The 23,999-nt window shown below is 49.2% G+C and overlaps 1 long non-coding RNA gene and 2 other non-coding genes across 3 annotated transcripts in view; all 3 read left to right on the plus strand.

Moving 5' to 3' along the window:
* LOC146809699 (uncharacterized) overlaps positions 1–23,999 on the plus strand; it is a 98,030-nt gene that overhangs the window by 18,304 nt on the left and 55,727 nt on the right. The window lies entirely within an intron of this gene.
* On the plus strand, positions 15,468–15,621 carry LOC146809700 (5.8S ribosomal RNA). Its single transcript, XR_014967087.1, has one exon. It is a non-coding gene; the product is annotated as a 5.8S ribosomal RNA (ribosomal RNA).
* On the plus strand, positions 15,957–19,951 carry LOC146809701 (28S ribosomal RNA). The gene has a single exon (XR_014967078.1). It is a non-coding gene; the product is annotated as a 28S ribosomal RNA (ribosomal RNA).

Raw genomic sequence — 23,999 nt, forward strand, 5'->3', positions numbered from 1 at the left:
AACTAAGTCGCCTCCTCCTGTTTCCACATCCTTCGTACGTTCTGCATAATATTCAGATGGATGCCACTAACACCAGAAAGACCATCACTCAGGCCTTCGACAACAGCCGCTTCGACTACGGCAACACTCTCTACACCTGCATCTCCACCCACCTCCTCAAAAGACTCCAGACCATACAGAATGCTGCAGCCAGACTCATCCTGGACCTCCCCAAATGGACCCTCATCACCTCTCACCTCAGAAACCTCAACTGGCTCCCCATCCAGAAGAGATGCCAGTTCAAGATCCTCACACATGCCTACAAAGCTCTGCGCAATCATGAACCGGCCTACATTACCATTGCCTGAACTTCCACCTGCCAACAAGTTTTAGAATCAAAGCTAGCGATACTTCTACGTTCTCAGGGCTCTTGGTGTACCGCCGCCCAGGCTCTCACCATACGTTCATTGAGACATGGAGCCTAGCATTGGAACCCTACATTGCCTGCCCCAACTTTACCCTTATGGGGGACTTTAATTTCCATCTGGAAGACATCGATTGCACTGACTCCATTAGGTTTCTGGAACTCATTAAGAATTTTGGTTTCAGGCAATTGGTGAACTCACCCACACATATGGCAGGGGATACCTTAGATGTTATTTTTGTTAATCACGGGGCATTGGGATTGGGAGACACTCTCGCTGCTGGACTTACCATCTCGTGGTACTTTTAAAAATTATGATTCAAAAGTCCAAAGGGTCAGTCGAAGAGTAAAATCACAGGGTTCCGGAGGTGGAATACAATCTTGGCTGAAAGCCTACTGTGACTGTGTGAATCCTTAGAAAGGAATGATAGTCAACTGGAATTCACTGCAGATGACTTTCATTAATGGGTGGTGACCGCCATTGATCTAATTGCGCCTCTTGCGCCTAAGCCAGGGACTAGAACCAGATCTTCGGCCCCGTGGTTTTCAAAGGCTCTGGAAGAGATTAGACATCCATGCAAGAGGCAAGAATCTAAGTGGAGGTTGACTCCTTCCACTGCAGAAAAAAAAAAGCACAAAGAATTGGCGCTTAGTTCTAAACATGCTATCTTGTCAGCCAAGTCCTCCTGTTTAACTTTGAAAATCAGGTCGGCCACTAACACTCCCAACAAACTCTTTAAGGTGATTAATAATCTTTCTACTTCACCATCTCAGCAAGCCGTTGAAAGTTCCCAGGATTTTTGCAATAGTGTAGCAGCGCACCTTAAAGATAAGAGCCTGAAGATTGTTACCCGTTTTAAACTCAAGGAGGATCTTACCCCGTCAGGAAAAGATGAAGAGGCGATTACCTTCACTCCCACTGCTACTCTTTTTGGCTTTCCTCCTATTTCGCCTATGAAAATTAAGCAAATTCTTCTATACTTACATTCTGACTCTCCGTAAGATCTGTGTCCTCCTAGAACTTTGCAGTTAGCACCCGAACAGATTGCAATTTTTCTTGAAAAAGTGTACAATCAAGTTCTCTCTACAGGGATTTTTCCTCAATCCTGGCAGGAGGCTATAGTTGTCCCCTTAAGAAAAAGCCTCACAGCAACCCTGAAGATTTAAGTAACCTACACCCTATTTCTCTTCTACCTGCACCAGATAAGATATTGGAAAAATATTTTAATCAGGAACTGGTAGTGTTTATGTCTTCTTAGGATCTCTGGGATTATTTGCAGATTGGGTTTCAGAGTGGCCAAAGCATAGAATCCGCTCTGCTGACAGCTAATGATGCCATACCCTGTCAGGTTGATCAGGGAGGATCTGCCATCTTGGTGCTGCTGGACCTTTCAGCTGCAATTGACACGGTGTCCCCCTCCCTCCTGGTTCACAGACTTCGCCAGACAGGATTGAGAGACACTCCCCTGGCCCTGATGAAGTCCTTTCTTAGCAACAGAACTCGCATTGTGAGTTGTGGTCATTTTAGGGCAAGTTTGTTTCAGTTATCCTGTGGGGTGCAACAGGGCTCTTCTCTCAGCCCAACGTTGTTTAATCTTTATCTGGCCCTCCTGGCCAAGCTGATCAGGTCCTTCAGCTTCCAAGTGCTCTCTTACGCAGAATTTACACAGATCATTGTATCAGTATCCAACATTACAGTGGTGGTTGACAGGTTTAGATGCTGTAAGATTAAAACAATTGGATGAAAGAGAATTGGCTTAAACTGAATGCTGATAAGATGGAGATTCTGATCTTTGGTGCGCAAACAACCTTATGGTCGGAACCGTAGTGGCATGAGTTCTACGCCCCTTACCTCTCCCCGTTAAGGAGGCCAAAAATGTAGGGGTATTTTTCGGCACCTCTCTTTCCATTGATATTCAGGTGAAGAGGACTCTTAGCTCCTTCTTCCATGTTATCAAAATTCTAAGAATGTTCCCCTTATTCCTGTCGAGCTCAGAGCTGCATTGGGCTTATCATATCTCACCTTGATTACTGCAATGCTCTGTACCTAAACATTAATAAAAACAAAACTCAAGACAACAGACAATTCACAATGCGGCTGCCCACCTCGTCCTGAATATTCCTAAAGGTCCGTCTTTCAGAGAGGGCATCTGCTCCCTGAACTGGCTGCCTGTCAGGAAGCGACTGACTTTCAAAGCCCTCTATCTAGTTCAGACTGCCCTCTACTGCCAGGGTCCGTTGCATTTGAGAGCAGCCTTCCATTGGTATATCCCAAATAGACAGCCGAGGTCTGCCTCTCTTAGGAAGGTGGAGATAAGCCAGGTGGAGGCGGTCCTTCAGGGTTGTTGCGGTCAGGTTGTGGAATACCCTACCAACTCAATTTGCTAGTCTCTCCTCTCATGCGGCCTTTCGCAAACACTTGAAAACCTGGCTTTTCTCACTTACGGATGCTTAGGGATGATCGTTCCTGGGATGCTGTTCTTGGTTAGCACTTTGACACCCCTGAATATAATGCACTCTACAAATATCAAATACAAAGACTCCTACGCTCCTCCTCACTAGCACACACAACCGAACCTGTTGCAGTGCCCGCTCCTTTGCCTACATCGCTGCCTAGACCTGGAACAACCTACCCCTCCATCTTTGAACAGCATCCCCCCCCCCCCGGCGGACTGCAGGAAGAAACTCAAGACCTGGCTCTTTGACAGAGACGTCGCAACCACAGTGCTAAGGTACCCCTGGGGGTGACAGTGGTTCGCTATACAAATGTGGATTGTTTGACTGTACATCTGTTTACATCTGTTTCAGGCATTGCAAATCAGTTGTAAATTACACAAAACTTAGTATATGTATATACAATTTTATTAATCACAGTTACAAAAGAATTATATCACTAATTTGGCATTTCTTCCAGTCTGAGTTAAACATATAACTATATTTAAGTTTGTCCAATAGAATACGTACATAATATTCATTGCAGTTTGAATTTCGAATTGGCAGACCATGATAAGATTTTGATATTTATTTATTATCTGTTTATTTATATGGCAGACCCTCCATTGTTTGATGTATAGTAACCCTGGGCGGAGTTGGCGTAATGCTACTAAGCGGAGTTCCACGGAGTTATGAAAAATATCCATGAAACAAGAGCCCACACCCTGCGGCCAGCCGAGGGTCCATGTGCCTGGGATGGGGGTCCCTCATGCCCGGGCAGGGTCCCAGATCCCCCCGGCCTGGCTGGGTTGAGAAGCAGAGACCGGGGCCTGGGTTTCGGGCAGGGTCTGGGGTGTAGGAGCCCCCGTCCTGCGGCATGCCAAGGGTCCGTCTGCCCGGGACAGGGGTCCCTGGTGCCCATGGAGGCTCTCTTCCTTCCCTGCCTGGCTGGGTTCAGAAGCGGGGACCAGTCCTGTGGCCTGGGCTCCGGCGGGCCCTGGGGTGCGGGAGCCCACGTCCTGTGGCCAGCTGAGGGTCTGGGTGCTTCGCCTGTGTGTTAAGGTGCCTGCAGGCCCAGGGTCTGAGTTCCGTCGGGGGCACCCCCTTGCAGCCCTATGCCTGAGACCCAGCTAAGGGCTCTGATGAGCCCCCGTGAAGCAGAGCCCCCGAGCCTTCCAAAGGGCATGCGGGAGCCATCCCGCGAAGCTAGAGCAGGCAGATTGGCGCCCTTCGGGCCCAGCCATCTGGTCACGCCTTTCCTCTCGGCCATCTGATCACACGCAATGCTTTCCAATGGGGCGACCAGATGGCTGGGCTGGCCTGGAAGTCCCAATGAGGGCTCGTCCGCCTCCTCGAACCCAGCTAGGGCCCCAGGAGGTCGGGCACCTCCATGCCCTGGGTCCCTTCCATCACTCGGTGCGCACAGGTTACCAGAAAGAAGGGTAGCTTTCCTCTGGATTACTAGGGACAGGGTATGCCTAAACGCCTCTCGGGCTGACGGTCCTCAGCCTGCGACTAGATGGGCTAGGCCCAGACAACACCTCCCCACCGTCCGGGGCTCCCTCCTCGGCCCGCCGAGGGGCAAAGTACCCCGGCCGGTCCTCCCATGAGCATCTGGGCCCAAGAGCTCCTGCAGGCTCCCCGTGCCTGTGAGGCCCATGAAGGCTCAGGCGGGCAGATTGGCGTCCGTCGAGCCCGGCCATCTGGTCGCACCTTTCCCCTCGGCCATCTGGTCGCGCGCAATGCTTTCAAATGGGGCGACCAGATCAGCAGGCTGCCCTAGAAGTCCCGATGAGGACTTGTTAGCCTCCCCGATCCCAGCCAGGCAGGGCTCCAGGAGGTCAGGCGCGACCGCGCCTTGGGTCCCCTCAGTCTCACGGTGCTCACAGGTTACCAGAAAGGGGTGTACCCTTCCTCCGGATTACTAGGGACAGTGTACTCCAAAACCCCTCTCGGCCTCGCTGTCCTCAGCCGGCAGCCGGACAGGCCAGGACAACCCCTAGCCTGGGGCTCCATCCCCTGGCCCAATGTGCGGCGTGGTGCCCAGGATGGGGGCCCACGGGCCCGGGGAGGGCTCACCTCTGCCCGGGAGGAGCCCCGACAGGGTCCAGGGGTCCCAGGCTAAGTCTCCTGGCCTGCTGCTCTGCCATGGGCCCAAGATAGGGTTCTGCCGGGCCCTGGGAGCCTGCCCCTGCTTGGCTGGGCATAAGAGCTCTGAAGGGCCCCCCCTGAGGGCCCTGGGGAGGGTGGCCTCCCCACCCCGGGTTCCATCCTCGGGCCTGCCACGTGGTAGGGATGTATGACTAAACCACTACCACTTTAACAACGAATACCTTAACCACAAAGTCTAAACCACTACCAAAGCCAAACCACTACGTTCTTTACAACGACTTTCTAAACCACGAAAAATATTCAATTTCCATATTAACCGACTCTACCACTATGTTCTATTAAATGCATGTTTCAAACACGGTACAAAAAATGTAATTTATTTAAACATGTCTTTTTACTAAAACATTTAAGTATTTAATCTTTAAATTATCAATCTTTAAAATCGTTTTTTACAAATACGGACAAACTTATAAAAAGACACTAATGTACGCTAAAAAACAATAAAATATAAATCCATTATCTTTTTTTCAATTTTGACTAGAATGCTAATTAAATTAAAATAACACAAAATGCACTAATTTAAACAATAGTAAAAAAGCAAGTTCTTACGGAAAATATCTTTTTTTAAACGGATTGTTTAACATTTTTTCATTTGTAAAATGATTTGACCTAATTAAAACATTTAAAAAAAGGTCTCCGGGGCCCCGCCGGGTCGAGTGCTCCAGCCCTGTCCCCTGGCCTGCCGCTCTGCCAAAAGCTCAAGAAGGGGCTCTGTCGTGCCCGGGGAGCCCCCCTCGCTAGGCTGGGTTCAGGAGCCCTGTCCGGGGCCCCTGAGGGCCACAAGGAGGGCGGCCCCCCCCACCCTGGGCTCTGTCCTCGGGCCTGCGGTGTGGCTGGGTGCCCGGGATGGGGTCCTGCGGGCCCAGGTAGGCTTCCCCTGGGCCTCTGGGCCTGGGAGCCCCGGCTGGGTCCAGGGGCCCCGCCCGGCCTTTGGTCGGGCACTCCAGTCCTGGCCCCGTCCTCTGGCATGCCACTCCACCAAGGGCCCGGGACAGGGGTCAGTCTGTCCCGTGCAGACCTCCCTCGTTTTGCCTGCTTGTCAAGGTGTCCGCGGGCCCCGGGTCGGAGGGCCCGTCGGCTCCCCTCTTCGTAGCTCCATGGGTGAGGCTCAGGTAGGGCCCCGGGCCTCTGGCCCCTCCATGCCCAGGTGCCCGCTCGCCCTTTCGTTAGGGCACAGAGCGACCAGATGGCCGCCTTTCGAGCCCGGCCATCTGGTCGCGCCTTTCCCCTTGGCCATCTGGTCGCACCTATCACCCCGGCCATCTGGTCGCACCTTTCCCCTTGGCAATCTGGTCGCACCCATCATCTTGGCCATCTGGTCGCGTGCAATGCTTTCCAATGGGGCGAAGGTATTTTGTGGAAATTAGACTTTTTAGGGGCTCACACTTATCTGTCCACTGGTCCTTAAACCAACAAAATAGAGATTGGCACGGAAGCTGGAATATAAAATAACAAGTTTATTAATCACTTATGAGTGGAACTACATCAATACAACACCCTCAGGCGCTGTAGGAGGTAGTACATGGAATACAGAAACTAAAGGGCTTATATACCCAGTTTGTTGCACAGTAAGCATGGAGACTCAAATAGACGGCAGAAGCATACACGAAAATAGCTATCGACTAACATGAACAGATAGAAATCACTTAGTCAGCAGAGTGGGAGGGGAGACAGAACTGCTTACATCAGATGAAACAGCCTGACAGTTACACTCTAAGACAGGTGCATTCTAGCAGCTACAGGCCTTTCTGAGCTTACACATTGCTCTGGCTCAGTAGTGAAGGAGTTAACTACAGTTGATGACTCAAGCAGAATAGAAGGACAAGCAACAGTGAAGACGGAAGAATCACGTGGCTAATGCCACAACAAAATGGATTCAGCTCATGCTAATGGCAATTTCTGTCGATTCCGAAAGACGGCCCTTTTAGCATTAGCTGAAGACATCGCTATGCAGTAGAAAAAATATGAAAGTTATCACCTATATCTATTAACATTAGTTTTCCTATTTCTTGGTCAGTTACTAGTCAGGCATTTGCATTTTTAGCATTTTGTTTGGCTGGTAAGATTGAGGTACTGGTAGAAGCACAAAGGGATCATAGCATTGGGCCACATTGCATATATAAGCAGCAGGAAAAAAGGATTGCAGCAAATATACATAGAGTTGATAATAACTTCCAGCCCCAAGCAATAAATATTGTCCACATCCACCCAGTCAAAGTCCATGTTCCTGATTTCTGGTGGATTTCAGTGGCTATTTTATGTAACTTAGAAATTGCCTCAAAAACTGAAGGGCGTGGTCAGGGGTACATGCAGGAACTGCTCCCGATGATGCGGCATGCTCCACCACGGTCTGCAAGAACCACGTCGAGGACCATCCTGTTTTGGAGCGCCACAATTCTCGCAATTTGTAGGTCTTCTGTGATATTCCCAAGGGCCATAGCTGCCTGGTTGGTTACAGCCTCTACAACATGTGTCAAGCGTCTAATTTTTCGGCTATTTATGGCAGCACCAACAAAGAAGATTAGTCCCAAATTAAAGTCAACATATTGCTGCAGTGCAGTATCAGTCTGATCCACCTCATCATGATTTATTGTTCTCTTTGATCGGCTCTTAGAAATGTAATTGTACAGTTTATAGTCTTTGTGGTAGAAAGCAGGAGCCAAAAACACAGGTTGTAGCAAAAAGGACACAAAACAGGTTCCTGACCACCCAATAGGTAGGTGGTAATACCCTTTACTTTCACAAATAAAATAGGTGTTGTGTGATGACATAAAACTGCTATTGTTCACTCCAGTAATATTTAACACAAAGGTACAGTCGCTTTTCCCCACAGGAATACTACCAATACTGTTCACACACAGGTCTGCTCGAGCTCTAGTAACAGCTATGACAGGAGGTCCGTTACCCTTGAAAGTTCGAGTGTTTGGGAAAACAGCTTGTGGAGGAATTTCCTTGGCGATACTCCTCCGTTTCCCATACAGTTCCTTTAGCTTGTGGATCTCCTTCTTCAACAGGGTAACAAGCTCTGTTCAAATGAGCATTCAGTCCACCTACATCAGCTTTAGTAATTTTAGCAATTTCAGAAGCCCACAACAATGCAAACCAGGCTTGGCAAGAACCATTGTGCGAAAACGGCAGAGGAATGAAAGGTGTTCCTCCATTTTTCTGATGAGCTGGCATCATTCCACACACCCAACAGTTGGTGATGGTTGTAGCATTATGGGTGTGATGCAACATTTGAATGAAAGTATTGTTGAGGTAGGACATCCTGTGCTGGTGCTCATGATAAGGGAGAGTGTAGTAGACGTGCTCAATGGGGACAGGAATTGTGACAGTAAATAGATTTCGAGCAGGAGTTACTCCCTCTACAACCCATGTTATCGTAGCAATGATGATAACAATGGAAGTAAGTCCAATAATAAACATACTCTTTCGATCACAAAGTCTTGCTACAATCGATTTCTTCTCCGCAGGCATGTTCATTTTGATGTTGAAAAACAAAACAGATGGAGCCCTAAAGCCCTGGACAGCCGTTGGTTTCTTCACTGAGGTTGAGATGAGTATCGCTAAGAGAGTCCCCCCCTTTGCAACTCAGTCTTTCACTAACCCAGGACAGTGGCTCAAACAGTCTCTTCCTGCAATGAAGTGTCTCTCTTCCGGAGTCGCAGCTGATATAGAGATGTACCAGGGATCGTATGGTCCGGGAAGACTTCCTCAGGTTCTTCAGGTGACCCAGCTTGGCCTCTCTCGGTGTTCGGGATGCCGCAGTGATCTTTCAGCGCAGCAGGTTCCACCAAGGCGAATGGCACCCCTTTTGCAATGGGTGGAATGAATCCAGTTCTTCCGATTGGTCACTCGGACTGCAGTTCTGGTGGCCAGAAGGACTTGCTCGGGTACTCGCCACCTCAGTTTCAGGCTGCTCGACCTCTGGGACACCTGCACCATCACCTGGTCACTGGGCCGCAGAACATGACCGTCACCTTGCGACCTGTCAGGAAGAGCTTCTCAAGCCTGTTGATGAATAGAAAGCAAGCTGTCAGTCAACTATGACAAGTAGTCATTCATCAATACATAAGGTACATCATGGATAGGGCGTGGCTTAGGAATCCCCCAAATACTCATTGGCCTCCCAAAAACCACCTCTTACGGTGTGAGGCCAGATCGTGTATGCGGTATGGATCTAATGGATAGCAATGCCAAGGACAGTGCATCAGGCCATTTCAGAGATGTGGAAGCTTGAATTTTGGCAAGTTTCAATTTTAACGTGGAGTTGTAGCGTTCTACTAGCCCTGCTGACCGTGGGTGGGAAGCAGCATGGAACTTCTGCTTAGTTCCCAATCCTTTCAAGACATACTCAACAACTTGCCTAATGAAATGGGGTCCGTTGTCACTCCACAAAATTCGACAAATGCCTAATCTGGGGAAAAACTCCTTTAGGAGCACCTTTGCTGTAGTAAGAGCTGTATTATCTTTTGTAGCGTATGCCTCTATCCACTTAATAAAGGCACATACCACCACTAAGACATATTTCAGGTTATTACAGCATTCTAGCTGGATGTAATCCATTTGCAGAACCTCAAAAGGTGCAGTAGGTATGGCAAACCCTCCTGTTGGAGTTCGTGTTCCCTTTCCAGGGTTATACTGGAGACATATCAAACAAGACTGGACTATCTTTTTAGCTGTACCGGCAATATCTGGATGATCCCAAACTTGCATAAGAAGTTTTGCTATTGAGGATGTACCAACATGTGCCGGCCCATGTGCTATGTGAATCATGGGATGTAAATAGGCTGTGGGCTATTTTCACTTCGCCATATTTTTATTCCTCCAACAGGCCTCATCATCCAATGTTCCCTCCTTAGACCATTGGTCTAATTCATCAGCAGAGGCAGATTGTTGCATATCCAGCATCTCTTGCCTGGCATCATGCCAACATTCACCCTGTGACTTGACCAAATACATAGATGTAGTACTTTGCTGCATTGCAGTCTCACAGACTGTATAATCCGCAAAGGCATTGCCTTGTCCTATTTTATCACTCACTTTCTTGTGTGCGCTACACTTAACAATCGCTACTTTCTTAGGATATGTCAAGGCAGTAAGGAGATTGTGTACTAATTCCCCATGCACTATTTGTGTCCCATGCGAAGTAAGGAAGCCTCGTTCCTTCCAGAGTAGCCCTAAATCGTGAGCCACTCCAAAAGCATATCGGCTGTTGGTGTAGATGTTAACGAGCAGATCAGTGCTAAGTTCACATGCTCTTGTCAGTGCTATCAACTCAGCTGCTTGAGCCGACTTCTGCGCAATGCGAGGTGTCTCAACTACAGTCTGAAGTGTTGTAATTGCATACGCAGCTGATGTTGTGCCATCAGGCAATTTCAAGCAGGACCCATCAACCCACAATTCCCCATCAAAACTAGAAAGGGGAGTATCTTGTAGGTCAACACGACACTTTGTTTGTTCTTCAGTAAGAAATATACAATCATGTGATTCTTGTGACTGGGACTGAGTAGCTGGAAAAGTCGAACATCATTTCAGTGTGATATGAGGGGCCAAAAGTGTCAATTCATATCCTGTCAGGCGAGCACTAGTCAAATGTTGTGTTTTCGTTTGGTTCAAAAGGGCGTCAACTGAATGGGGCACTAACACAAGCAATCTATGTGACAAGACTATTCCCTCACTCTGACGTATAGGCACAGCTGTCGCAGCTACCGCTCGAAAACACCCAGGCAACGCACGGGCGACTGGATCAAGGACAGCTGAGAAATGTGCACAAGGACACTGCTTATCACTGTGTGTCTGGGTTAAAACCGAAAGAGCACAACCGTCCCGCTCGTGTGCATAGAGTTGTAAGGCCTTAGTATAGTCTGGAGTTCCTAATACTGGTGCAGAGCAAAGAGCTTGACGTAACTGTTGAAAAGCATTCTGGCATTCAGTAGTCCATGGGAGACGCATCGGAGTGTCTTAACAATGTAGGAAAAGCTAGGGATCCACTGCCTACAAAAAGAAGTAAGACCAATCAGTACTAGAACATCCTTCTGGGTACGGGGCACAGGCGTTTCTAAAATAGCATGTATTCAGTCTGGTGTGAGTGCACGTCCCTCCTTAGACAGGAGGTGAACTAAATAGGTAACCTGCTGTCTACAATACTGCAATTTCTTCCGAAAGACCTTATGATGATGAGATGCAAGAAATTATAATAATAGTGTTCCTTCTTCACACTGTTCAGGGTTATCAGCAGCCAACAAGATGTCATCGACATATTGAATAAGAGCCACCCCTTTTGGCACAGGGAAAGAATCAAGCTGTCTTTTCAATGGCTGGCTGTAAATGCTAGGACTCTCTTTATACCCTTGTGGAGCTCTACAGAATCTGAATGAACGATTATTCAAAGTGAAGCCGAACAAATAACGGCTGTCAGGATGAATAGGTATCGAGAAAAAAGCATTTTTCAAATGGATCACACTAAATGTAGTTGCAGTAGGAGGAACCATAGTAAGAAGTTTTGTGATGTCAGAAGCTACTGGGTATTGGGGCACTAAATCTATAAACCTTAGAATCAGTGTATTTTTTCAAAATAGGAGGAATAGGGCTATTACAGGTATTGTAAGGAACTTCTTCCACAACCTCCACTCTGATCAAATCCTGCACAATGTGTATCAATGCTTCTTCACCTTCCCGGGAGATTTTATATTGGGGCAATCGAGGCAACGAAGCACCTTCCTTCACCTGAATATGCACTGGTGGGATAACCATTTGTCCCATATCAGTGTCTGATGTAGCCCACAAGGTACTAGGTAGTGATGCCAAAGCAATATCTTCTTTAATAAGGCAAAACCTCTCAACCATTGGATAGTTGTCATTTAAAATAACGCACACCTTCTGGGAAACAACGTATTGTAGCACGAAAATGTTTCAGCATATCAATACCCACAATATTATCCGCCGTGTTAGGGGAAAGTAGAAATGGACATGTTGCAGTGAAGTTAAGACTGAATGCAAGTGGTTGTGACAGTGGGCTTAGGGAAGGTGTCCCATTGAATCCTATTGATGTTATCAATGTGCCAGACAGGGGAGCCCTAGGAACCAATTGTTTAGACAGAGCACTATGAGTAGCTCCTGTATAAACCAGAAAGCGATCAGTAGAACCCAAGATGTTTGCATCGACATAGGGACCCCCCTGATCTACTGGGACCTCAACCGGTTCCTTACCCCCCCCCCCAGGCATTCCTACGCATAATCAGAATCCTTAGGACCATCAGCCAAATAAATAGACATTTGGTATTGGTTGCGCCTATCAAAGGTATTAAAAGAATTAGGATTGTGCTCAACTGACTAAATTCTAGTACGATTATCCATACCTCCCCTATTTCCTGTGTTCCCTGGGTGGCCCCTCATACTTCCTCTACCCTGCTGATACTGCTGACCTCATAAATGGGGGCACTCAGAACACCAATGTCCTATATTTTTACAATACGCACACTGATCAGTCAAAGGTGCTCGAGGGAAAGGGGGTGCACCAGGGCGATACATCGCACGTCCACCTCTACCACCACCTCTAAATGATGGACCATAGACCTGTGCCAACATAACTTTCGTTTTTAAATCCTTAACCTTTTTATCCTCCTTCCCTTTAGCTTCTAATTCCTGATGCTCGTAATACTGGGCCATAGTCAAAAGGGAGGCAGGGGAAGACATAGTCCATGAACTCTCACTGGCCTTTAGGCGACTAGCTATTTCTGGGAGCATGTTAGCGACAAATTGGTCTACAAACAGATGCTTACCCGTGTCATCTGTCAACGACTGCCCACTAAAGTCATGGTATGTCTCTTCTAATAGTGTAAGGAAATCAGAAACTGACTCATCCGCTTTCTGCTTACAAGACGCTAATGTAGTCCAATCTATTTTCTTAGGGGGTATAAGAGTTTTCAACTTAGTTACAACAGCTTTGGGAAGATCTAATATCACCTGTTGTGGTTTCTGCGCAGGCTCTCTATCAGTATCTATTTCCCCTAAAATGCAACCAAGTATCACCATAAGCTACATTATCGTCTATCTTCCGAATTGATCTCCACTTATCAGAGGTCAAATAAGGCCAAAGAACATGTCAATATCAGGCAATGTCAAAGTGCAGGAGCTAATAGCTCCTTCTACTTCCACGCAAAAATCCAGCTGCTTTTTATGAAGATCAGGCAAAGCAACTTTAAGAGCCATAACGTCTGCTCTACTCCAAGGGGTATAGACCCAATAATAAATAAAATATCCTTTCGCATTGTCTGAAGCTTTATTGTCACTTGCTCCCGTGCCCTTTGGAGGAACATACAAAGGCGCAGCTTCACGCATCGGTTTTATAGTAACTATAGGATTACTAGTGTCTGTATCTGTTCCTGTAGCTCCTTCTTGTCGTGCTGGAATCTGAACTGTTTGCTCAGCTGTAGCTTTACCAGCTGCCTTTTTCTCTTCTTATAGACGGAATGCGTCAACGCGCAATTTAACCACTCGCTTAATTAGATCGGACACCTGTGAAGAAAGAAAGGTGCCATCACTTAACTGTTTATAATCAGTATTGATATCAGCAGGTTCTAGAGCACCGGAATGTTTTCTAAAGCTGGTTATTACTTCACAAGTGAACGTCTCTAAAAAAATATAACTGCTCTAAATCTGACCATTCCTGAACCATTGCTAGAATGTCTGGAGTGGAGGCATCCCCATAAGCTGCTTTACTGGCAGCAGATCTAAGAGTGGCCTTCTGCTCAGTAGTTAAAGTAGAGCGAGCCGATCGCCCGTCTGGTTTATCTATATCTTTCTCTTCTGAAGAAAAATACTATTTATCAGAACCTTCATTCTCAGGGGCGCTAGGCAATTTAAACAGGGGCGGAGGTCTATCTAACAAAATAGAATCATCTTGAGGTCTATTAAGTATGGGATACATGGGGCGCTTAATAGGGTACTGGCCAGTAACATCTAAATGACACTCCCTATCTTTTTTTTCTTTTATTTCCCTCATCTCTTTATTTTTCAATTCCAATGCTTTTTGGTAAATATATTTACACTGTTCTTTTTGTGCTATAGCTTCTTCTCTCCTCACTCTCTCATTCACCTCTTTCTCCCATATTCGTACACAATCAAACATATCTTGTCGACTCTTTCTCTGAAACAAACACTGCTCAACATAATGAATCTTCTTAAAATCAAATGACCCATTTACTGGCCATAGTAGATCAGGACCTTTTTTCGTATATTTGTTCCATAGTGTACTATACATTATGGAAGAAATACCATATTTAATATACATAAACCTATTAGGTGTCCCCTCTAGGGGAGCCGGCTGACAACTTTCTAGATCCATATTGGTACCTTCAAGACAGCAACACATTCTACGAAGTGCGCTAGGAGCAGGCATGCCAAAACTATTATAATCAAGTATAATATTATAATCAAATAGCATTTATCCCAAGTATATTAAAATTATAGACAAAACATCTCCTCATTACCTGCCTTTGTTTATAGCAATAAACAAACAAACAAAACCAGAATCTTGGCCAAGCAAATCCAAAACATGAGTGTAGCTTCAGCGACCTTACCAAACCAAAGTCTCCAACCTCCACCTGCCAAGCTCTGGGTCGACCTAATGGTCATTAAAAAAAACTTACGCCAAAGGAGATCTCGGTCGTTAACGGCCACCACCTGGAGGGTCTGATCAGGAAAACCGGAATAACACATCGGTCTGCAAAGACAAAGGGTATCCTCGTGCAGGGTACCTCCTCAGTAGATTCCTGTTCTCCGTCAAGACCACTCCTTCGGACGGCCACGTCTCCGATTAGCCCAGTTGGGCGCCAATTTTGTGGAAGTGAGCCTTTTTATGAGCTCACCGGTGCAGGGGTTCACCCTTATATGTCCACTGGTCCTTAAACCAACAAAATAGAGATTGGCACGGAAGCTGGAATATCAAATAACAAGTTTATTAATCGCTTATGAGTGGGACTACATCAATACAACACCCTGAGGCGCTGTAGGAGGTAGTACATGGAATACAGAAACCATGGGGCTTATATACCCAGTGTGTTGCACAGTAAGCATGGAGACTCAAATAGACGGCAGAAACATACACGAAAATAGCTATCGACTAACATGGACAGATAGAAATCACTTAGTCAGCAGAGTGGGAGGGGAGACAGAACTGCTTACATCAGTTGGAACAGCCTGACAGATACACTCTAAGACAGGTGCATTCTAGCAGCTACAGGCCTTTGAGCTTACACATTGCTCTGGCTCAGTAGTGAAGGAGTTAACTACAGTTGATGACTCAAGCAGAATAGAAAGACAAGCAACAGTGAAGACAGAAGAATCACATGGCTAATGCCACAACAAAATGGATTCTGGACACATTGATCATCGACACTTCGAACGCACCTTGTGGCCCCGGGTTCCTCCCGGGGCTATGCCTGTCTGAGGGTCGCTCTATCATCAATCGCCCAGTCGGCTCATGCGTCGAAGAAGAACGCAGCTAGCTGCGAGAATTAGTGTGATTTGCCGAACACACTGATCATTGACACTTCGAACGCACCTTGTGGCCCCGGGTTCCTCCTGGGGCAATGCCTGTCTGAGGGTCGCTCTATCATCAATCGCCATGGGGCTTCTACGGGACGCGGCTGGGGCCTTCGCAGGGTTAGCTCCGCTTCTCTTAGTCCTCCAACAAGGTCAGACCCCCCGATCACCTGTGGCAGGGTTCCTCACCGGGACGGGGAGCGGCAACCAGTCCACGCCTGGCTGAGTACCGCTCGTGGCTGTCTGTGGTGTCCCCCCGGCTGCCCGTGCGCACGTGCCTCGGGCGCCCACCTCCGCGGCCAGCTTCCCAGGGAGGACAAACTCCCTCCTGATCCGATCTGGGGAGGGGCCTGGCCATTCCAGGCAGCTCCCCCTGACGCTTTGGCGTTTTTTCCGACTACAACCTAAGATCAGATGTGGCAACCCGCAGAATTTAAGCAAATTACTAAACAGAGGAAAAGAAACTAACCAGGATTCAACCAGTAACAGCGAGTGAAAAGGGAAGAGCCAGCGCCGAATCCCAGCTCGGCGGCTGGAGCGGGAAATGTGGCGTACAGAAGACCGACTCCCCGGCATCGCTCAGGGGGCCCAAGTCCTTCTGATCAAGGCTCACCCCGTGGACGGTGTTTGGCCGGTAACGGCCCCCGGCACTCCGGGATCGGGTCTTCTTGGAGTTGAGTTGCTTGGGAATGCAGCCCAAAGTGGGTGGTAAACTCTATCTAAGGCTAAATACGGGCGTGAGACCAATAGCCAACAAGTACCATAAGGGAAAGTTGAAAAGAACCTTGAAGAGAGAGTTCAAGAGGGTGTGAAACCGTCGAGAGGTAAATGGGTGGGGTCCGTGCAGTACGCCCAGAGGATTCAACACGGCGGGAAGGTCGGTGGCCGGGGAGGTCTGGATCCCCTTCGCGGGACCTGCGCTTGGGCTCTACCCGGCCCCTGCAGGGCGCATTTGCTCCGCGACGGTGCGCTGTGACTGGCTCCGGGTTGGCTGGGAAGGCTCTGGGGAGGCAGGAGTACCTCGGCTCTGGTGGAGGGTGTTACACCCCCCCAGCAGCAGCTTCGCTGTGTGCGCAGGGCTGAGGGAGATTTGACTGCCTCCGCACACTCCTCTGGGAACCCTTGGGGCGCGCCAGGCGGGCAAGGGGGGACGGGGCCCCATGCTCCCGGTGAGACTGCCGACTGGGGTAGACTGTGCTCAGTGCACCCCAACCGTGCCGCCGGGCAGGGAGGCACACGCCAGGGCTCTACGGCGATGTCGGTTACCCACCCAACCCATCTTGAAACACGGGCCAAGGAGTCTAAAACGTGCGCGAGTCGGAGGGCCGAGCGAAACCCTGTGGCGCAATGAAGGTGAGGGCCGGCGCACGCCGTCTGAGGTGGGATCCTGCCGCGCTTCCAGCGGGGGGCATACCCCCAGCCTGTCTCGCCCACGTCATCGGGGAGGTGTACCATGAGTGTGCGTGATAGGACCCGAAAGATGGTGAAGTATGCCTGGGCAGGGCGAAGCCAGAGGAGATCTCTGGTGGAGGTCCGTAGCGGTCCTGATGTGCAAATCGGTTGTCCGACCTGGGTATAGGGCCGAAAGACTAATCGCACCATCTAGTAGCTGGTTCCCTCCGAAGTTTCCCTCAGGATAGCTGGCGCTCGGAGCTGCCAGTTTTATCTGGTGAAGCGAATGATTAAAGGTGCTGGGGCCGAAATGGTCTCAACCTATTCTCAAACTTTAAATGGGTAAGAAGCCCGGCTCGCTGGCCTGGAGCCGGGCATGGAATGCGAGTGCCTAGTGGACTACTTTTGGTAAGCAGAACTGGTGCTGTGGGATGAACCGAACTCTGGGTTAAGGAGCCCGATGCCGATGCTCATCAGACCCCAGAAAAGGTGTTGGTTGATAGAGACAACAGGGCGGTGGCCATGGAAGTCGGAATCCGCTAAGGAGTGTGTAACAGCTCACCTGCCGGATCAACTAGCCCTGAAAATGGATGGCGCTGGAGCATCTGGCCCATACCCAGCCGTCATTGAGAGACGCGGGGGCTAAGCTGTGGTGAGTAGGAGGGCTGCTGCTGTACGCACAGAAGCCAGGGGCAAGGGCCCGGGTGGAGCCGCTGCAGGTGCAGATCTTGGTGATAGAAGCAAATATTCAAACGAGAACTTTGAAGGCCGAAGTGGAGAACGGTTCCATGTGAACAGCGGTTGAACATGGGTCAGTCGGTCCTAAGAGATGGGCAAGCGCCGTTCAAAAGGGACAGACGATGGCCTCTATGGCCCTCGGCCTATCAAAAGGGAGTTGAGTTCAGATCCCCGAACCGGGAGTGGGGGAGACGGGCGCACTCTCGGCGTCCAGTGCGGTAATGCAAACGATCCCGGAGAAACCGGCGTGAGCCCCGGGGAGAGTTCTCTTTTCTTTGTGAAGGGCAGGGCGCCCTGGAATGAGTTCGCCCCGAGAGAGCGGCCTGAGCCTTGGAAAGCGTCACATTTCCGGCAGCGTCCGGTGAGCTCTCGCTGGTCCTTGAAAATCAGGGGGAGATGGTGTAAATCTCCCCCCGGGTCGTACCCATATCTGCAGCAGGTCTCCAAGGTAAACAGCCTCTGGCATGTTGGAACAAGGTAGGTAAGGGAAGTCAGCAAGTCAGATCCATAACTTAGGGATAAGGATTGGCTCCAAGGGTTGGGTCAGTCGGGCTGGGGCACAAAGCGGGGCTGGAGGTGCACCGTAGTTGGACGAGGCGCAGCCCTCCGGGGCGTCAGCAACTCTGGATGTGAGCCGGGCCCTTCCTGTGGATCGACCCAGCTGCGATGGTTGTCTCTCTCCGTGCCCCCTCCCAGGGGGCGCGGGGCCGGCGTTCTGCCTTGGGCGGCACCTAGCAGCTGACTGCGAACTAGTGCAGACCAGGGGAATCCAACTGTTTAATTAAAACAAAGCATCCCAGAGGCCCGAGGCAGGTGTTGACGCGATGTGATTTCTGCCCAGTACTCTGAATGTCAAAGTGAAGAAATTCAATGAAGCGCGGGTAAACGACGGGAGTAACTATGACTCCCTTACGGAGTCACTACTTATTGCATTGATTATTGATGTCCTGCTAATCAGGACTGTTCGTAGACAATTTTATATTGTTGGAATAGTACTGCAGGGTGTACTATCTCTGGCCTATACGTGACCCCAGTTCCAGTGAGGACAGCTTAAAGTGTGGCTGTACTCCGGAGCGAACAAATGTTGTATTGTTGGAAGCAAACCCGATTTGACGCTGATGGGCAGCATAATAACCCAGAATGAGCCACCGCGAGGTGGTACAGATAACCAAATGCCTCGTCATCTAATTTGTCATGCGCATGAATGCATTAACGAGATTCCCACTGTCCCTACCTACTATCTAGCGAAACCACAGCCAAAGGAATGGGCTTGGCAGAATCAGCGAGGAAAGAGAATCCTGTTGAGTTTGACTCTAGTCTGGCACTGTGAAGAGACATGAAGTGTAGGATAAGTGGGAGGCCCTCGGGCCGCCGGTGAAATAACACTATTCTTATTGTTCTTTCACTTACCCGATGAGGCGGGGGGTGAGGCCCGTACGGCTGTCACTTCTGCGCAACCCGTTCCAGGGACAGTGGCAGGTGGGGAGTTTGACTGGGTCGGTACACCTGTCAAACGATAAAGCAGGTGTATTAAGGCGAGCTCACGGAGGACAAAAACCTCCCATGGAGCAGAAGGGCAAAAGCTCGCTTGATCTCGATTTACAGTATGAATACAGACAGTGAAAGTGGGGCCTCCCGATCCTTCTGACTTTTTGGGTTTCAAGCAGGAGGTATCAAAAAGGTTACCCATGGAATAACTGGCTTGTGGCGGCCAAGCGTTCATAACGACGTTGCTTTCTGATCTTTCGATGTCTGCTCTTCCTATCATTGTGAAGCAGAATTCACCAAGCGTTGGATTGTTCACCCACTAATAGGGAACATGAGCTGGTTACTTTTACCCTACTGATGTTGTGTTGCTGCAATAGTAATCCTGCTTAGTACGAGAGGAACCGCAGGTACAGACATTTGGTGTATGTGCTTGGCTGGGGAACCAATGGGGCAAAGCTACCATCTGTGGGATTATGACTGAATGCCTCTAAGTCAGACCCCTCCCCCTAAACCGTAACAATACCGCAGTGCTGTGGAGCCTCGGTTGGCCTGGGATAGCCGGCCTCTTTCGGGAGGCCTGTGCATAGTGCCTCGCTTGGGGACCGGAGCACTGGCGGAAGGGGGCTGCATTCATCGCCCTTAGTGTCCCGCATGTTCCTGGGGCACCCGGTGCTAAATCATTCGTAGATGACCGGATTCTTGGTCAGGGTTTTATAAGTAGCAGAACAGCTATCTTGCTGCGATCTGTTGAAAGTCATCCTCTGAGCAAAGATTTTGTCTTTCCGTGCGTGGGCGCCCGCGGACGCCCTCCTCCACCACACCAAGGGGTGGGTCGCTCTGCCACCGGGACAGCGGGAGGGACACGGAGGGGGTGACGCAGGCCTGCAAGAGGCTGCCTCCACCATGTTCCCTCTGGCACGGGGGTCTCCCCCTCCTATCCCTGCCCCACCTGGGTGCGGGGATGGGGGCCACCATCCCTTGCAGGTCAGCAGGGTTGACCAGATGGCCTGTTCCAGCCGGGCCCCCCCTTCTCACTGGTCCCGCGCAAGTCGAGCAGGGAGGTGAGCAGCCCCGGCAAAGGAGCCTCCCGAGCAGCAACCTCGGAGCGCCTGGCCACCCTCGCCGTCGTCGGACTGCCAGGGCGACTGGGTCTATCTGTCTCCAGCCATCTGCGTGCTGGGTCGTCTCGGGCCATCTGGTCACCTGGCTGCGCGACCAGATGGCCCTGCGGGCTGGGCGACCAAATGGACCTGCGGGCCAGGTGACCAGAAGGGCCAGCCTGCTGGGCTGTCTCCAACTTTTGTCCTTCCCCAGGGTTCTGTAAGCCTCCACTATGTGGGGGCTTAATAGTCAGGGAAAATGGGCTCGCCGAGCAGGCCGGCGGGGAGAGGACGTGGCCTGGGCCAAACCCTCTGGGAAGGTGGAAGGCATAACCGCCTGAGTCAGCACCCTACACCCAAGGGTGTGGGGGAGTGATAGTCAGTAGCCAGGGCAGGGTGGCTGCAGAGCGGGGAGGACTGCCTAGCTCCCCGCTGTCTCCGGGGTGAGGAGCGGCAGGAGGCCAGCCCTGCATGAAAGGAGGGCCGAGCCAGAGCTGGAGCCCCTGGAGAGCTTGGAGAAACCCTGAGCAGGGGACGCCTGGGCCCAGTCTGGGATGGCAGCGAATTGTGGATGTCCCACGCCACCCAGGGGGTCCACCAGGGCCCAGGGAGGCGCTACCCGACCTGGCTAGGGTTCAGAAGCTGAGACCGGGCCCAGGGCTTGAGCTCCATCCGGCAGGCCCTGGGTACAGGAGCCCCCCCGTCCTGCAAGCCAGCTGAGGGTCCTGGCGATGGGGACGGTGTACATCGGGGCCAAGGGAGGCTCTCCCCGGCCGGGCTAGGGTTCGGAAGCTGGGACCGGGGCTTGAGCTCTGTCCGGCAGGCCCTGGGGTGGGGGAGCCTCCCATCCTGCAAGCCAGCCGAGGGTCTGGGCCCTGGGCACAGGGGTCCCATTGGGGCCCGGGGAGGCTCACCCGACCTGGCTGGGTTCGGAAGCAGGGACCGGGCCCAGGGCTTGAGCTCCATCGGCAGGCCCCGGGGTGCGGGAGCCCCCCATTCTGCATGCCAGCCGAGGGTCCGGGCACTGGGCATGGGGGTTAATTGGGGCCCGGGGCTCTCCCTGGCCTGGCCAGTGTTCGGAAGCAGGGACCGGGCCCAGGGCTTGAGCTCCATCGGCAGGCCCCGGGGTGTGGGAGCTCCCCGATCCTGCAAGCCATCCGAGGGTCTGGGCACTGGGGACAGGGGTCCATCGGGGCCAGGGCAGGCTCACCCGACCTGGCTGGGTTCAGAAGCAGGGACCAGGCCAGGGGGCGGTGGTGGCTGACTAACTCCTCTCCGCTGGGTGAGCGGAGTTCTCTGCCCACCCCTAATGTATAGTCAGTCAGGCAATTAGTGTTATTGCCAATTAATTAAATCCACTCAATAAACAAATCACTGTGCATCCTATATGTTAACAACTAAGTAAAAATACATAACCTGAATATCTGATGCCTTAGTAACAACTTCATATCAGTATGATGGAAGATGATATGTATCACATTATTATATATATATATATATATATATATATATATATATATATATATATATATATATATATATATATATATATATATATATACATATATATATTCACTGAAAAAACCATAGGTTTCAGGGGTGTTATAGTTAGCTGGACTTTTCACTTGTACAAAACCATTGAAATTCCCCCGTTATAGTTAGTTCAGCTAACTATAACTCGCGCGCCCGCAATGCACTGCTGATGACGGCACATATTACATCACTCATGACATGGTCAGTGACATCACTCATGACATCACTGATGACATCTCAAATGACATCACTGATGACATCACTGATGACATCATCCAGTGAATGTCTGTTTTTCTGAAAATTAAATATGTTTTATATATGTATATCTCAAGGTCGATGGAAGAATAAATGGGTATATAAGTGTCTAAATGGATGATTTGTTTCTGAAAAATTGATTGTGTAACTGACTGATTAAGTGTATCAGTGAATACATGGCTTATTTAGTAATGTTTAAATATGTAAATATCTGTATCAGTCTCTCACTTTGTGTATAAGTGGCTGCATGGGTTGGTGAGTAGCTACATGGGTGTCTATATAGGTTATTAGTTGGTTTTTTGAGTATCAGTCTGAGTGTCTGCATGGTTCGGTGGGGGGTATTACGTAGTGCATAGGTGCATGAATGAGTGACTCACTGTTTCTATGTGTTGAAGACAGCATGTGTGCAGGACTGTATGGGTGGATGAGTGTGTGTATGGGTGTGTTAGTGAGTGAATGACTGTCTCAATAGTGTCTTTATGAGTAACTACATATGTTTTAAACTAGTATATGTGACTATTGGTGTATATAAGTGAGTACATGTGAGAGTGAGGGATTGAAAGAGTTCCTGTATGAATAAGTATGTGTTTCTATAAGTGATTGTTTAAAAGACTAAGTATGTGTACGTTTCCGTAGAAGTAAGTGTGGTGGTATGTGTATAACTGTATATGCAAGTAAATGTATGTTTGATTCTTTATTAGCATGAGTGACTATGTGTGTGAGTACCTCTATGGATGAGTGGCATTGTGTAACAGGATGTATAGGTGTATGAGTACATATGATGAGTGAGTACATGTATGAGTGACTGTATAGGACTGTTGGTGAATGAGTGGATGTGTATGTGGATCTTAGAATTACTGAAGAGGTTGTTGTAACTGGTATTGGTATGTCCATTGTTTTGAAAATTTTAGTCTCTATTTTTGAATGTGTGTATCAAAGGTTATATTAGGGTGAGAGGAGGTCTGCCACTCTATCACAAGGATGATGTCATCAGTGATGTCATCAGTGATGTCATTTGAGATGTCATCAGTGATGTCATGAGTGATGTCACTGACCATGTCATGAGTGATGTAATGTGTGACGTCATCAGCAGTGCATTGCGGGCACGCGAGTTATAGTTAGCTGAACTAACTATAACGGGGGAATTTCAATGGTTTTGTACAAGTGAAAAGTCCAGCTAACTATAACACCCCTGAAACCTATGGTTTTTTCAGTGAATTTCTGAGGTTTTTTAAATGCTAATTCCTAACTATAACGTGCCTGAAACCTATGGTTTTTTCTGTGAATTTCAAAGGTTTTTTAAATGCTAATTTCTAACTATGCCTACAGAGATAGGACATGTGAAGAAAGAAGAAAAAATGCACAGAAAGAAAAAAAAGAAGTGCAGAAAGAAGCAACAGAAGTCCTCAAAGACGAAGAAAAGTGCAGGAAGAAGGATAACGTGCAGAAAGAACAAAAAGAAGAGCAGAAAGAATCCTTGTTGCAAAATCATCCTGTACCCTCAACTTTTTCAGACGGATACTGGTGGTAACTGAGTCTGACTAACGAGTCCTAGAGCCAGTGCTATGTTAAAAGACATTTAGAATACAGTGAAAACACCTACATACACTAGGGAACATTATGCATTGGGGTCCCCCTGTGATTAGCATGACCTCCTCTGTAAGCCCCTAGTATATAATAGGGCAGGGGGATTAAAACTACCTCTTAAAACAGGCCACAGGGCGTTTTTGCACACGTTAACTCAGGCCCCGTCCCCTCCCTTCACCACTGTGTAAACACGCCCTGTGTCCGTTTTTAGTTGGGAGATTAAGTTCATTTGAATCCTGAGGGTCCCTAGGGTCCAACTAGCCCACTAGGTACCTCCAGTAAGTGCCACAGAGCTGCGTTGCAGAGAGGTGTAAAAAGTGGCACAGCCTGGACCACCTCTCTGCAATGCA

Source organism: Triturus cristatus, chromosome 7 (genome assembly GCF_964204655.1).
Source record: "Triturus cristatus chromosome 7, aTriCri1.1, whole genome shotgun sequence".
NCBI lineage: Eukaryota > Metazoa > Chordata > Amphibia > Caudata > Salamandridae > Triturus > Triturus cristatus.